The sequence below is a fragment of the Oncorhynchus tshawytscha genome, linkage group LG31 (genome assembly GCF_018296145.1).
Source record: "Oncorhynchus tshawytscha isolate Ot180627B linkage group LG31, Otsh_v2.0, whole genome shotgun sequence".
Classification (NCBI taxonomy): domain Eukaryota; kingdom Metazoa; phylum Chordata; class Actinopteri; order Salmoniformes; family Salmonidae; genus Oncorhynchus; species Oncorhynchus tshawytscha.
In genome coordinates, this window is record NC_056459.1 from 30,907,269 (window position 1) to 30,922,278 (window position 15,010).

General features: G+C 46.8%; 1 protein-coding gene and 1 long non-coding RNA gene across 5 annotated transcripts in view; one reads left to right on the top strand and one right to left on the bottom strand.

Annotated features, from left to right (window-relative positions):
* Positions 1-1,078: 1,078 nt before the first annotated feature.
* The window catches only part of LOC112229423 (pumilio homolog 1-like), a 75,191-nt gene continuing 61,259 nt past the window's right edge, over positions 1,079-15,010 (top strand). For 3 of the 4 annotated variants that reach the window (XM_042310364.1, XM_042310366.1, XM_042310367.1), the window contains exon 1: positions 1,080-1,442. The gene's annotated coding sequence lies outside the window, so the exon portion shown is untranslated. Of the gene's footprint in view, positions 1,443-15,010 lie in introns of all 4 variants that reach the window. The other variant, XM_042310365.1, reaches the window with a different exon arrangement.
* On the bottom strand, positions 1,131-2,311 carry LOC121841509. The gene is made up of 2 exons (XR_006080541.1): positions 1,897-2,311; positions 1,131-1,732 (listed from the first exon to the last, which is right to left on the bottom strand). It is a non-coding gene; the product is annotated as an uncharacterized LOC121841509 (long non-coding RNA).

The following is a 15,010-nucleotide window of genomic DNA, read 5'->3' on the forward strand; positions in this document are numbered from 1 at the left end:
TTCTTCTGTTATTCTCCCCCTCTACACTTCATCCACTCCTCCCTTTCTTCTGTTATTCTCCCCCTCTACACTTCATCCACTCCTCCCTTTCTTCTGTTATTCTCCCCCTCTACACTTCATCCACTCCTCCCTTCTGTTATTCTCCCCCTCTACACTTCATCCACTCCTCCCTTTCTTCTGTAAAAAAAGAAATCCCTGGTCTGACCTGATGATATTAATGTAAGGAATACAAGGACACTGATTTATTTTACCACCATACAATAGGTCATTGTGCATTTCCAGGTCAGAAATGTCTGGCGGAGGACAGAGAGGGAGGGACACTGTATTTATGAAGCGGTTTCCTGGATAAGACAGACTGCGGTGTGGTAGGAGACATTGGGAAGGGGGTTGGTGAAATAAATAAACCGTTTCTAAATTAAATCAGTCCTATGTTTTCTGCACACACACACACACACACACACATATACCTTTGGACAAATTGATGTAAGTATGAATTTAGCCTTGCATTGCATGGTAGACAGTGCTGCATATGGTCATTTCTAGTGACACACTAGATTAAATTTTTTTGTAACAGGCTATGCTCTACCTTTCATTGAAGTTGAGTAATTTAGCAGACATTCTTATCCAGAGCAATTTACAGGACCAATTGGGGTTAAGTGCCTTGCTCAATGGCATATCGACAGATTTTTTTCAAACTAGTTGGTTCGGGGATTCGGACTAGCGACCTTTTCGGTTGGTGACCCAATGCTCTTTACTGTGACCCAACCCCTCTTAACCGTTAGTTAACCTGCCGCTACCACCCTCTTCACACTGGCTGATAGTTGGTTCACAATGCACCGGTCAAGTAGAGCAGTGGTTCCTACATTTGTTTTTGGTTACTGTACCACCAAATGATTTTTCCTCTGCCCGGAGTACCCCTTAACCTTAAGTACCCTCTCGTGTGCATTTTATCATCCAGATCCAGCCTCATGAACACACTCTGTGTGCTCAGGAGTCAGCATGTTGTCATGGCTGCAGCTGGACTCCATTACCATAGTTCTCTGAACATTCTGCACGGACTTTAATAGATACCTGTTATTAGGTATGGACAGACCGTTGACTGGGAATAATGAACTGTCCACACACTCCCCTAACCAGTGTTATAGACACCACTATAATCTTTATATGAATGTATTTGAGATCATTAGTGTATTTTTGCCCAATGTGAGAGAACAACGGATGTCAACAGAGCCACACGTATGTATAACAAAGGGACTGGTGAGAGACCCTCCCCTCCCAGTTGGCGCAATGAACCGCACTCTCTCTGCTCTCCTCCGTTCCCATGATGCACCGCGTCTGCCTGTCTCTGCTCCCCTCCGAGCCGCCATGTTGTCGGAGTGAAAGCCTGGAAATCTGGATAGAGAACCGGGGCTGAAATCTTCAACCATCCGCCCTCTCCGCCTGTAAGTAGCCCTCACCCGGGGGCACAGTGTGCCTCTAGCCGCCTCAAACAACACATCGCCCGATGTATTGCCTTTACCGGGCCGTAAACACACGTTTTGTGGGTTATTTTAAAAGCTGTGTTGCTTCCTCCCTCCCCTGCCGCCTCCGGTTGTTGCCGTATTCCGCTCTAGTCAGACAGCTAGGGCCTTTGTTAGCTGGCTAGCTTACACCGGCGTCATGGAGACCTGTAGAGCCCGGGTACCGGTGTGTGTTACTGGTAGAGGGGGTGTCTGGTCGCTGGCTTGGAGGTCTGGTATTGTTTGTTGATAGACAAACATAGGGTAGTTAACTACTGGAACCAGTTCCGTGGTTAACATCAATACATGCCACTTAACTTAGCTAGTGAACACTCCAGTACATGGATAATGTAATGACCTAGTTATATGTCAACCAGACAAACACACATTTACTTACGTCCATTTTCATGTCCTTTATTGGCCTCGATTTGTTTAGTTAGTTGGATGGTGTGAGTTGTGCCTCGGCGACTGACTGTTATCTAGTTGACACACAAAGCTATGTTCCGTTTTTATTGTTCTGGTCCAGGTGGACAGGACAGTAGTTCGCAGTGATAATCGATCCACGGTATTAAATAATGATTAATCCAGTTGTGGGCAACAATGTTATTTCCGGCTGGCGAACGTGACGAGAGGAGACGTTACTGATTTCCGGATGTTATCAAAGAGGTTGCGTTACCCTAGCCTACACCGCTGAGAAATGAATGGCTGTTTGTTTTCTGCTTGCATCGGGATAACATATATTTTCAGACCCAAATACACCGGAAGTATTTTTTTGTTTTGCTTGTAAGTGGTTATCTGGGTGGCAGGAGATGGCTGGCTGGCTGGCTGGCTGCAGAGGGGGGCGTGCTTGTTATGGCATAACTCTATGCATGGAGGCGAGGGTGGGTACTTATATTGGGCCTATTTCACACATGCACAGGTGTGTATTATATGCATGTAAAATTGGCAAAGTTTTAAAAAAATGTAGCGTATCCCATCTCCCCCAGAGGCACCCTCGGCCAGGGTCAGCCATTTATTAATAGCGAGAAAAATTAGGATTGTGTATGTATGCCTCTGACCCATAATGGATGGATGTGTGTGTGTGTGAGGTAGAGAGACGTGTTATGCGATTTGACAAATTCATTTTCCAAATACTTTTGTGGCTTCCTGTCCATCAGAGGTTGGTGGGGGTTGAACGCTAAATAAAACATAGAACAGACCACCTGGTTGTCTTGAACATTTGCTTATTGACTGAACACACCCCTTGTCTGTTGAGTGGGTGGAATCCACATCACCTGGCTGGGCCACATCCAGCAGGGCACAACGTTGTGTTAATGTTCCAGATAGAAAGGTCATGAGTAAAACTGATGTGATTTATTTTCTTCAAGTCAGAGAAGTATGTTTGTTCTGCAGAATATATTTATTCAGATGGGGGGGGAGGGGTCAATGTAAATTGTCCGGTGGTGATTTTTATGAATTGTTCAGCAGTCTGACTTGGGTGTAGAAGCTGTTGAGGAGCCTTTTGGTCCTAGACTTGGCGCTCTGCTGTTGCTTGCCGTGCGGTAGCACAGAAAACCGTCTGTATCTTGGGTGACTGGAGTCTCTGACAGTTTTATGGGCTTTCCTCTGACACCACCTATTATATAGGTCCTGGATTGCAGGAAGAGTGGCCCTGGTGATGTACTGGGCCGTACGCACTACACTCTGTAGCGCCTTATGACATCTGCTCGGCATCTGACCGTATCAGTTGCCTTACTAGGCGGTTTGCAACCGGTCAGGATGCTCTCGATGGTGCAGCTGTAGGACCTTTTGAGGAACTGCCCTCTTCACGACTGTCTTGGTTTGTTTGGACCATGATAGATCGTTGGTGATGTGGACACCAAGGAACTTGAAACTCTCAACCCACTTCACTACAGCCCCGTTTGACCCTCCTTTTCCTAAAGTCCGCGATCAGCTCATTTGTCTTGCTCACATTGAGGGAGAGGTTGTTCTGGCACCACACTGCCAGTTCTCTGACCTCCTCCCTATGGGCCGTCTCATCATGGTCGGTGATCAGACCTACCACAGTTTTGTCGTCAGCAAACTTAATGATGGTGTTGGAGTTGTGTATGGCCACGCAGTTGTGGGTGAACAGGGAATACAGGAGTGGACTAAGTACAAAAAAAAAAACAAAGCTTTGTGGGTACTATGTTGTTGAACGCTGAGCTGTAGTCGATGAACAACATTCTCACGTAGGTGTTCCTTTTGTCCAGGTGGGAAAGGGCAGTGGGGAGTGCAATAGAGATTGCATCATCTGTGGATCTGTTTGGGCGGTATGCAAAATGGAGTGGGTCTAGGGTTTCTGGGATAATGGTGTTGATGTGAGCCATGACCAGCCTTTCAAAGCACTTCATGGCTACGGACGTGAGTGCTACAGGTTGGTAGTCATTTAGGCAGGTTGCCTTTGTGTTCTTGTGCACAAGGACTATGGTGGTCTGCTTGAAACATGTTGGTATTACAGACTCAATCAGGGACATGTTGAAAATGTCAGTGAAGACACCTGCCAGTATATAAAACAGGGTCCGTACGCTTTCTGTTTTTAGCGCACTAGAACCCGTCAGGAAGTCCAGGATCCATTTGCAGAGGGAGGTGTTTAGTCCCACAATTCTTAGCTTAGTGATGAGCTTTGAGGGCACTATGGTGTTGGACGTTGAGCTGTAGTCAATGAACAGCTTTCTCACGTAGGTGTTCCTTTTGTCCAGGTGGGAAAGGGCAGTGGGGAGTGCGATTCAGAGTGCGTCATCTGTGATCTGTTTGCGCGGTATGCAAATTAGAGTTGGCCTAGGGTATCCGGGAGGATGCTGTTGATGTGAGCCATGACCAGCCTTTCAAAGCACTTCATGGCTACTGACGTGAGTGCCACGAGATGGTACTCATTTAGGCAGGTTACCTTCACTTCCTTGGGCACAAGGACTATGGTGGTCTGCTTGAAACATGTAGGTATTACAGACTCGGTCAGGGAGAGGTTGAAAATGTCAGTGAAGACACTTGACAGTTGGTCTGCGCGTTCTTTGAGTACACGTCCTGGTAATCCGTCTGGCCCTGCAGCTTTGTGAATATTGACCTGTTTAAAGGTTTTGTTCACACAGGCTACTGATAGCATTCACACACATTCATCCAGAACAGCTGGTGCTCTTGTGCATGCTTCAGTGTTGCTTGCCTTGAAGCGAGCATAAAAGGCATTTAGCTCGTCTGCTCGCGTCACTGGGCAGCTCACGTCTGGGTTTCCCTTTGTAGCCCATAATAGTTTTCAAGCCCTGCCATATCTGACGAGCGTCAGAGCCGGTGTAGTGGGATTCAATCTTAATCCTGTATTGACGCTTTGCTTGTTTGATGGTTTGTCTGAGGGCATAGCAAGATTTCTTATAAGCGTCCGGATTAGTGTCCTGCTCCTTGAAAGCGGCAGCTCTAGCCTTTAACTCGATGTGGATGTTGCCTGTAATCCATGGCTTCTTGTTGGGATATGTACGTACAGTCACTGTGGGGACGACGTCATCGATGCACTTATTGATGAAGCCGATAACTGAGGTGGTGTACTCCTCAATGTCATTGGATGAATCCCGGAACATTTTCCAGTCTGTTCTTGCAAACCAGTCCTGTAGTGTAGCATCTGCGTCATCTGACCACTTCCTTATTGAGCGAGTCACGGATACTTCCTGCTTAAATTTTTGCTTGTACGCAGGAATCAGAAGGATAGAGTAATGGTCAGATTTGCCAAATGGAGGGCGGGGGAGAGCTATGTATCCATCTCTGTGTGTGGTATAAATATAGTCTAGGATTTTTTCCCCCCTGGTTGCACTGGTGACATGCTGGTAAAAATTTGGTAAAGCTGATTTAAGTTTGCCTGCATTTAAAGTCCACGGACACTAGGAGCGCCTCTTCTCGGTGAGGATTTTCTTCTTTTCTTATGGCCTTATAGAGTTGGTTGAGAGCGGTCTTAGTGCCATCGTTCAGTGGTGGTAAATAGACAGCTACGAATAATATGAGAACTCTCTTGGTAGATAGTGTGGTCGACAGCTTTATCATAAGGTACTCTGCCTCAGGTGAGAAATACCTCAAGACTTCTTCAATATTAGACATCGCGCACCAGCTGTTATTGACAAATAGACACACACCCCCACCCCTCGTCTTACCAGAGGTAGCGTCTCTGTTCTGCCGGTGCATGGAAAATCCTGCCAGCTCTATATTGTTTGTTCAGCCACGTCTAAGTGAAACATAAGATGTTAAAGTTTTTAATGTCCCGTTGGTAGGAATATCTTAATAGTTGGTCATCAATTTTATTTTCCAACGATTGCACGTTAGCAAGAAGAATGGAAGGCATTGGGAGTTTACTCGCTCGCCTCCGGATTCCCGGAAGGATCCCCGATCTTTTTTTCGTCCCTTTTTCCGTTGTCTTTTCTTCATGCAAAAGTCGTGGATCTGGTTCCAGTGAAAGCAGGATATCCTTGTCGTCAGACTCGTTAAAGGAAAACGTTTCTTCCAGTCCGCAGTGAGTAATCGCTTTTCTGATGTCCAGAAGGTATTTTCTGTCATAAGATGGTAGCATAAGATGGTAGCAGCAACATTATCTACACAAAATGAAAATAAAATTAAATAATTTGCACATTTGTTTGGGAGAATGTAAAACATCAGCCATGTTGTTCGTGGCCATCTTTACATTATAACTGTCAGAGACTGTGTTTCTGTCTAAATTGTAATGTAGGCCTACATATTACATATGGTGAACTAAATCAAACCAATAGGCTGTAAGTTACACCTGAGTTCTGTTTCCTACCTACATGGCCGAGCTACCTTCCTACCATCTGTAACTAGTGAAAGGTAATAGACTAGTGGTAGGCTGGGCGACATCGCCAAAATATCTTAACACAATACATTTCTTATTTGTTCGGTATTTTATGTTTCCTAAATAATAAATGTTCCAAATATGTTTTATGAACATAGAATGGCAACAAATTAATAGTAATAATAATTAACACTGGCTCTAATGGGTTTTATGTATTCCGATTTTGTTTTATATTCAACCAAACTAGGACAAAACCGACAAGTGAAGTAGACCAAATTTGTTTGAACTTTTAATTTATATATCTCCCCAACTGTTTTTTAATTAAATTTTTTCCCTGAGAAAAGGAATCAGGTTTTAGTTCCATTTCATACTGTCAATTAAATCGAACACGGACACCACCACGCGAGTCAGTATGATGTAGATGGAATTTGACCTCTTCTTTCCTCTGGGGCTAGGCTGTGTGGGTGTGTTTGGGACACTGTGTGGGTGTGATTCACAACATGCTGTGTATTGAGATAAAGGGACTCCCCCTCCCCTCTTTAATATGTAAGTTGGTCAGATGTTTTCACAACTCAAATGTGGCCTAACGTCATTAGAAGAAATATTAATTAATAATTAATATTATTCTAGATTGTGTTTAAAAGGAGTGTAGTTTGAGTTGTGTGTGTTGAAGCAGTGTGTGTGTTGAAGCAGAGTGTGTGTGTGTGTGTGTTGAAGTGTGTGTGTGTGTTGAAGCTGTGTGTGTGTGTGTGTGTTGAAGCAGTGTGTGTGTGTGTGTTGAAGCAGTGTGTGTGTGTGTGTGTGTGTTGAAGCAGTGTGTGTGTGTGTGTGTTGAAGCAGTGTGTGTGTGTTGAAGCAGTGTGTGTGTGTGTGTGTGTTGAAGCAGTGTGTGTGTGTGTGAAGTGTGTGTGTGTGTGTGTGTGTGTTGAAGCAGTGTGTGTGTGTGTGTTGAAGCAGTGTGTGTGTGTGTGTGTGAAGCAGTGTGTGTGTGTGTGTGTGTTGATGCAGTGTGTGTGTGTGTGTGTTGAAGCAGTGTGTGTGTGTTGATGCAGTGTGTGTGTGTGTGTGTGTTGAAGCAGTGTGTGTGTGTGTGTTGAAGCAGTGTGTGTGTGTGTGTGTTGAAGCAGTGTGTGTGTGCGTGTTGAAGCTGTGTGTGTGTGTGTGTTGAAGCAGTGTGTGTGTGTGTTGAAGCAGTGTGTGTGTGTGTGTTGAAGCAGTGTGTGTGTGTGTGTGTGTGTGTGTGTGAAGCAGTGTGTGTGTGTGTGTGTGTTGAAGCAGTGTGTGTGTGTGTGTGTTGAAGCAGTGTGTGTGTGTGTGTGTTGAAGCAGTGTGTGTGTGTGTGTGTGTGAAGCAGTGTGTGTGTGTGTGTGTTGAAGCAGTGTGTGTGTGTGTGTGTGTGTGTTGAAGCAGTGTGTGTGTGTGTGTGTTCAAATCAAATCAAATTTTATTTGTCACATACACATGGTTAGCAGATGTTAATGCGAGTGTAGCGAAATGCTTGTGCTTCTAGTTCCGACAATGCAGTAATAACGAGCAAGTAATCTAACTAACAATTCCAAAAAAACTACTGTCTTATACACAGTGTAAGGGGATAAAGAATATGTACATAAGGATATATGAATGAGTGATGGTACAGAGCAGCATAGGCAAGATACAGTAGATGATATCGAGTACAGTATATACATATGAGATAAGTATGTAAACCAAGTGGCATAGTTAAAGTGGCTAGTGATACATGTATTACATAAGGATGCAGTCGATGATATAGAGTACAGTATCAACGTATGCATATGAGATGAACAATGTAGGGTAAGTAACATTATATAAGGTAGCATTGTTTAAAGTGGCTAGTGATATATTTACATCATTTCCCATCAATTCCCATGATTAAAGTGGCTGGAGTAGAGTCAGTGTCATTGACAGTGTGTTGGCAGTAGCCACTCAATGTTAGTGGTGGCTGTTTAACAGTCTGATGGCCTTGAGATAGAAGCTGTTTTTCAGTCTCTCGGTCCCAGCTTTGATGCACCTGTACTGACCTCGCCTTCTGGATGACAGCGGGGTGAACAGGCAGTGGCTCGGGTGGTTGATGTCCTTGATGATCTTTATGGCCTTCCTGTAGCATCGGGTGGTGTAGGTGTCCTGGAGGGCAGGTAGTTTGCCCCCGGTGATGCGTTGTGCAGACCTCACTACCCTCTGGAGAGCCTTACGGTTGAGGGCGGTGCAGTTGCCATACCAGGCGGTGATACAGCCCGCCAGGATGCTCTCGATTGTGCATCTGTAGAAGTTTGTGAGTGCTTTTGGTGACAAGCCGAATTTCTTCAGCCTCCTGAGGTTGAAGAGGCGCTGCTGCGCCTTCCTCACGATGCTGTCTGTGTGAGTGGACCAATTTCAGTTTGTCTGTGATGTGTATGCCGAGGAACTTAAAACTTGCTACCCTCTCCACTACTGTTCCATCGATGTGGATGGGGGTGTTCCCTCTGCTGTTTCCTGAAGTCCACAATCATCTCCTTAGTTTTGTTGACGTTGAGTGTGAGGTTATTTTCCTGACACCACACTCCGAGGGCCCTCACCTCCTCCCTGTAGGCCGTCTCGTCGTTGTTGGTAATCAAGCCTACCACTGTTGTGTCGTCCGCAAACTTGATGATTGAGTTGGAGGCGTGCATGGCCACGCAGTCGTGGGTGAACAGGGAGTACAGGAGAGGGCTCAGAACGCACCCTTGTGGGGCCCCAGTGTTGAGGATCAGCAGGGAGGAGATGTTGTTGCCTACCCTCACCACCTGGGGCGGCCCGTCAGGAAGTCCAGTACCCAGTTGCACAGGGCGGGGTCGAGACCCAGGGTCTCGAGCTTGATGACGAGCTTGGAGGGTACTATGGTGTTGAATGCCGAGCTGTAGTCGATGAACAGCATTCTCACATAGGTATTCCTCTTGTCCAGATGGGTTAGGGCAGTGTGCAGTGTGGTTGAGATTGCATCGTCTGTGGACCTATTTGGGCGGTAAGCAAATTGGAGTGGGTCAAGGGTGTCAGGTAGGGTGGAGGTGATATGGTCCTTGACTAGTCTCTCAAAGCACTTCATGATGACTGATGTGAGTGCTACGGGCGGTAGTCGTTTAGCTCAGTTACCTTAGCTTTCTTGGGAACAGGAACAATGGTGGCCCTCTTGAAGCATGTGGGAACAGCAGACTGGTATAGGGATTGATTGAATATGTCCGTAAACACACCGGCCAGCTGGTCTGCGCATGCTCTGAGGGCGCGGCTGGGGATGCCGTCTGGGCCTGCAGCCTTGCGAGGGTTAACACGTTTAAATGTCTTACTCACTTCTGCTGCAGTGAAGGAGAGACCGCATGTTTCCGTTGCAGGCCGTGTCAGTGGCACTGTATTGTCCTCAAAGCGGGCAAAAAGTTATTTAGTCTGCCTGGGAGCAAGACATCCTGGTCCGTGACTGGGCTGGGTTTCTTCCTGTAGTCCGTGATTGACTGTAGACCCTGCCACATACCTCTTGTGTCTGAGCCGTTGAATTGAGATTCTACTTTGTCTCTGTACTGGCGCTTAGCTTGTTTGATAGCATTGCGGAGGAATAGCTGCACTGTTTGTATTCAGTCATGTTACCAGACACCTTGCCCTGATTAAAAGCAGTGGTTCGTGCCTTCAGTTTCACACGAATGCTGCCATCAATCCACGGTTTCTGGTTAGGGAATGTTTTAATTGTTGCTATGGGAACAACATCTTCAACGCACGTTCTAATGAACTCGCACACCGTATCAGCGTATTCGTCAATGTTGTTGTCTGACGCAATACGAAACATCTCCCAGTCCACGTGATGGAAGCAGTCTTGGAGTGTGGAGTCAGCTTGGTCGGACCAGCGTTGGACAGACCTCAGCGTGGGAGCTTCTTGTTTTAGTTTCTGTCTGTAGGCAGGGATCAACAAAATGGAGTCTTGGTCAGCTTTTCCGAAATGGGGGCGGGGCAGGGCCTTATATGCGTCGCGGAAGTTAGAGTAACAATGATCCAGGGTCTTTCCACCCCTGGTGTTGAAGCAGTGTGTGTGTGTGTGTGTGTTGAAGCAGTGTGTGTGTGTGTGTGAAGCAGTGTGTGTGTGTGTGTTGAAGCAGTGTGTGTGTGTGTGTGAAGCAGTGTGTGTGTGTGTGTGTTGAAGCAGTGTGTGTGTGTGTGTGTGTGTGTGTGTTGAAGCAGTGTGTGTGTGTGTGTGTGTTGAAGCAGTGTGTGTGTGTGTGTGTGTGTGTGTTGAAGCAGTGTGTGTGTGTGTGTGTGTGTGTTGAAGCAGTGTGTGTGTGTGTGTGTGTGTGTGTGTTGAAGCAGTGTGTGTGTGTGTGTGTGTGTGTGTGTGTGTGTGTTGAAGCAGTGTGTGTGTGTGTGTTGAAGCAGTGTGTGTGTGTGTTGAAGCAGTGTGTGTGTGTGTGTGTGTGTTGAAGCAGTGTGTGTGTGTGTGTGTGTGTTGAAGCAGTGTGTGTGTGTGTGTGTTGAAGCAGTGTGTGTGTGTGTGTGTTGAAGCAGTGTGTGTGTGTGTGTGTTGAAGCAGTGTGTGTGTGTGTGTTGAAGCAGTGTGTGTGTGTGTGTGTGTGTTGAAGCAGTGTGTGTGTGTTGAAGCAGTGTGTGTGTGTGTGTGTGTTGAAGCAGTGTGTGTGTGTGTGTGTGTGTGTGTGTGTGTTGAAGCAGTGTGTGTGTGTGTGTGTGTGTGTGTGTTGAAGCAGTGTGTGTGTGTGTGTGTGTGTTGAAGCAGTGTGTGTGTGTGTTGAAGCAGTGTGTGTGTGTTGAAGCAGTGTGTGTGTGTTGAAGCAGTGTGTGTGTGTGTGTGTGTTGAAGCAGTGTGTGTGTGTGTGTGTGTGTGTGTTGAAGCAGTGTGTGTGTGTGTGTGTGTTGAAGCAGTGTGTGTGTGTGTGTGTGTTGAAGCAGTGTGTGTGTGTGTGTGTTGAAGCAGTGTGTGTGTGTGTGTGTTGAAGCAGTGTGTGTGTGTGTGTGTGTGTGTTGAAGCTGTGTGTGTGTGTGTGTGTGTTGAAGCAGTGTGTGTGTGTGTGTGTGTGTTGAAGCAGTGTGTGTGTGTGTGTGTTGAAGCAGTGTGTGTGTGTGTGTTGAAGCAGTGTGTGTGTGTGTGTGTTGAAGCAGTGTGTGTGTGTGTGTGTGTGTGTGTGTGTGTGAAGCAGTGTGTGTGTGTGTGTGTGTGTGTTGAAGCAGTGTGTGTGTTGAAGCAGTGTGTGTTGAAGCAGTGTGTGTGTGTTGAAGCAGTGTGTGTGTGTGTGTGTTGAAGCAGTGTGTGTGTGTGTGTGTGAAGCAGTGTGTGTGTGTTGAAGCAGTGTGTGTGTGTGTGTTGAAGCAGTGTGTGTCTGTGTGTGTTGAAGCAGTGTGTGTGGGTGTGTGTGTTGAAGCAGTGTGTGTGTGTGTTGAAGCAGTGTGTGGGTGTGTGTGTTGAAGCAGTGTGTGTGTGTGTGTGTTGAAGCAGTGTGTGTGTGTGTGTGTGTGTTGAAGCAGTGTGTGTGTGTGTGTGTTGAAGCAGTGTGTGTGTGTGTTGAAGCAGTGTGTGTGTGTGTGTTGAAGCAGTGTGTGTGTTGAAGCAGTGTGTGTGTGTGTGTTGAAGCAGTGTGTGTGTGTGTGTGTGTGTTGAAGCAGTGTGTGTTGAAGCAGTGTGTGTGTGTGTGTGTGTTGAAGCAGTGTGTGTGTGTGTGTGTTGAAGCAGTGTGTGTGTGTGTGTTGAAGCAGTGTGTGTGTTGAAGCAGTGTGTGTGTGTGTGTGTGTGTGTGTGTTGAAGCAGTGTGTGTGTGTGTGTGTGTGTGTGTGTGTGTGTGTTGAAGCAGTGTGTGTGTGTGTGTGTGTGTTTGAAGCAGTGTGTGTGTGTGTGTATGTTGAAGCAGTGTGTGTGTGTGTGTGTGTATGTTGAAGCAGTGTGTGTGTGTGTGTGTGTGTGTTGAAGCAGTGTGTGTGTGTGTGTGTGTGTGTTGAAGCAGTGTGTGTGTGTGTGTGTGTGTGTGTTTGAAGCAGTGTGTGTGTGTGTGTGTGTTGAAGCAGTGTGTGTGTGTGTGTGTTGAAGCAGTGTGTGTGTGTGTGTGTGTGAAGCAGTGTGTGTGTGTGTGTGTGTGTGTGTGTGTGTGTTGAAGCAGTGTGTGTGTGTGTGTGTGTGTTGAAGCAGTGTGTGTGTGTGTGTTGAAGCAGTGTGTGTGTGTGTGTTGAAGCAGTGTGTGTGTGTGTGTGTTGAAGCAGTGTGTGTGTGTGTTGAAGCAGTGTGTGTGTGTGTGTGTTGAAGCAGTGTGTGTGTGTGTGTGTTGAAGCAGTGTGTGTGTGTGTGTTGAAGCAGTGTGTGTGTGTGTGTTGAAGCAGTGTGTGTGTGTGTGTGTGTGTGAAGCAGTGTGTGTTGAAGCAGTGTGTGTGTGTGTGTGTTGAAGCAGTGTGTCTGTGTGTGTGTTGAAGCAGTGTGTGTGTGTGTGTTGAAGCAGTGTGTGTGTTGAAGCAGTGTGTGTGTGTGTGTGTGTGTGTGTGTTGAAGCAGTGTGTGTGTTGAAGCAGTGTGTGTGTGTGTGTGTGTGTTGAAGCAGTGTGTGTGTGTGTGTTGAAGCAGTGTGTGTGTGTGTGTATGTTGAAGCAGTGTGTGTGTGTGTGTATGTTGAAGCAGTGTGTGTGTGTGTGTGTGTGTGAAGCAGTGTGTGTGTGTGTGTGTGTGTGTGTGTTGAAGCAGTGTGTGTGTGTGTGTGTTGAAGCAGTGTGTGTGTGTGTGTGTGTGTTGAAGCAGTGTGTGTGTGTGTGTGTTGAAGCAGTGTGTGTGTGTGTGTGTGTGTGTTGAAGCAGTGTGTGTGTGTGTGTGTGTGTGTGTTGAAGCAGTGTGTGTGTGTGTGTTGAAGCAGTGTGTGTGTGTGTGTGTGTGTTGAAGCAGTGTGTGTGTGTGTGTGTGTGTGAAGCAGTGTGTGTGTGTGTGTGTGTTGAAGCAGTGTGTGTGTGTGTGTGTGTGTTGAAGCAGTGTGTGTGTGTGTGTGTGTGTGTTGAAGCAGTGTGTGTGTGTGTGTGTGTGGAAGCAGTGTGTGTGTGTGTGTGTGTGTGTGAAGCAGTGTGTGTGTGTGTGTGTGTGTGTGTTGAAGCAGTGTGTGTGTGTGTGTGTGTGTGTGTGTGTGTGAAGCAGTGTGTGTGTGTGTTGAAGCAGTGTGTGTGTGTGTGTGTGTGTGTTGAAGCAGTGTGTGTGTGTGTGTGTTGAAGCAGTGTGTGTGTGTGTGTGTGTGTTGAAGCAGTGTGTGTGTGTGTGTGTGTTGAAGCAGTGTGTGTGTGTGTGTGTGTGTGTGTGTGTGTGTGTGAAGCAGTGTGTGTGTGTGTGTGTGTTGAAGCAGTGTGTGTGTGTGTTGAAGCAGTGTGTGTGTGTGTTGAAGCAGTGTGTGTGTGTTGAAGCAGTGTGTGTGTGTGTTGAAGCAGTGTGTGTGTGTGTGTGTGTGTTGAAGCAGTGTGTGTGTGTGTGTGTTGAAGCAGTGTGTGTGTGTGTTGAAGCAGTGTGTGTGTGTGTGTGTGTGTGTGTGAAGCAGTGTGTGTGTGTGTGTGTGTGTGTGTGTTGAAGCAGTGTGTGTGTGTGTGTGAAGCAGTGTGTGTGTGTGTGTTGAAGCAGTGTGTGTGTGTGTGTGTGTGTGTTGAAGCAGTGTGTGTGTGTGTGTGTGTGTGTTGAAGCAGTGTGTGTGTGTGTGTGTGTGTGTGTGTGTGTTGAAGCAGTGTGTGTGTGTGTGTGTTGAAGCAGTGTGTGTGTGTGTGTGTGTGTGTGTTGAAGCAGTGTGTGTGTGTGTGTGTGTGTGTGTTGAAGCAGTGTGTGTGTGTGTGTGTGTGTGTGTTGAAGCAGTGTGTGTGTGTGTGTGTTGAAGCAGTGTGTGTGTGTGTGTGTTGAAGCAGTGTGTGTGTGTTGAAGCAGTGTGTGTGTGTGTGTTGAAGCAGTGTGTGTGTGTGTGTTGAAGCAGTGTGTGTGTGTTGAAGCAGTGTGTGTGTGTTGAAGCAGTGTGTGTCTGTGTGTGTTGAAGCAGTGTGTGTGGGTGTGTGTGTTGAAGCAGTGTGTGTGTGTGTTGAAGCAGTGTGTGGGTGTGTATGTTGAAGCAGTGTGTGTGTGTGTGAAGCAGTGTGTGTGTGTGTGTGTGTTGAAGCAGTGTGTGGGTGTGTGTGTTGAAGCAGTGTGTGTGTGTGTGTGTGTGTTGAAGCAGTGTGTGTGTGTGTGTGTGTGTGTGTGTGTGTTGAAGCAGTGTGTGTGTGTGTGTGTGTTGAAGCAGTGTGTGTGTGTGTGTTGAAGCAGTGTGTGTGTGTGTTGAAGCAGTGTGTGTGTGTGTTGAAGCAGTGTGTGTGTGTGTGTGTTGAAGCAGTGTGTGTGTGTGTTGAAGCAGTGTGTGTGTGTGTGTGTGTGTGTTGAAGCAGTGTGTGTGTGTGTGTGTGTGTGTGTGTTGAAGCAGTGTGTGTTGAAGCAGTGTGTGTGTGTGTGTGTGTGTTGAAGCAGTGTGTGTGTGTGTGTTGAAGCAGTGTGTGTGTGAAGCAGTGTGTGTGTGTGTGTGTGTGTGTTGAAGCAGTGTGTGTGTTGAAGCAGTGTGTGTGTGTGTGTGTGTGTGTGTGTGTTGAAGCAGTGTGTGTGTGTGTGTGTGTGTGTGTGTGTGTGTGTGTGTTGAAGCAGTGTGTGTGTGTGTGTGTGTGTTTGAAGCAGTGTGTGTGTGTATGTTGAAGCTGTGTTTGTGTGTGTGTGTTGAAGCTGTGTG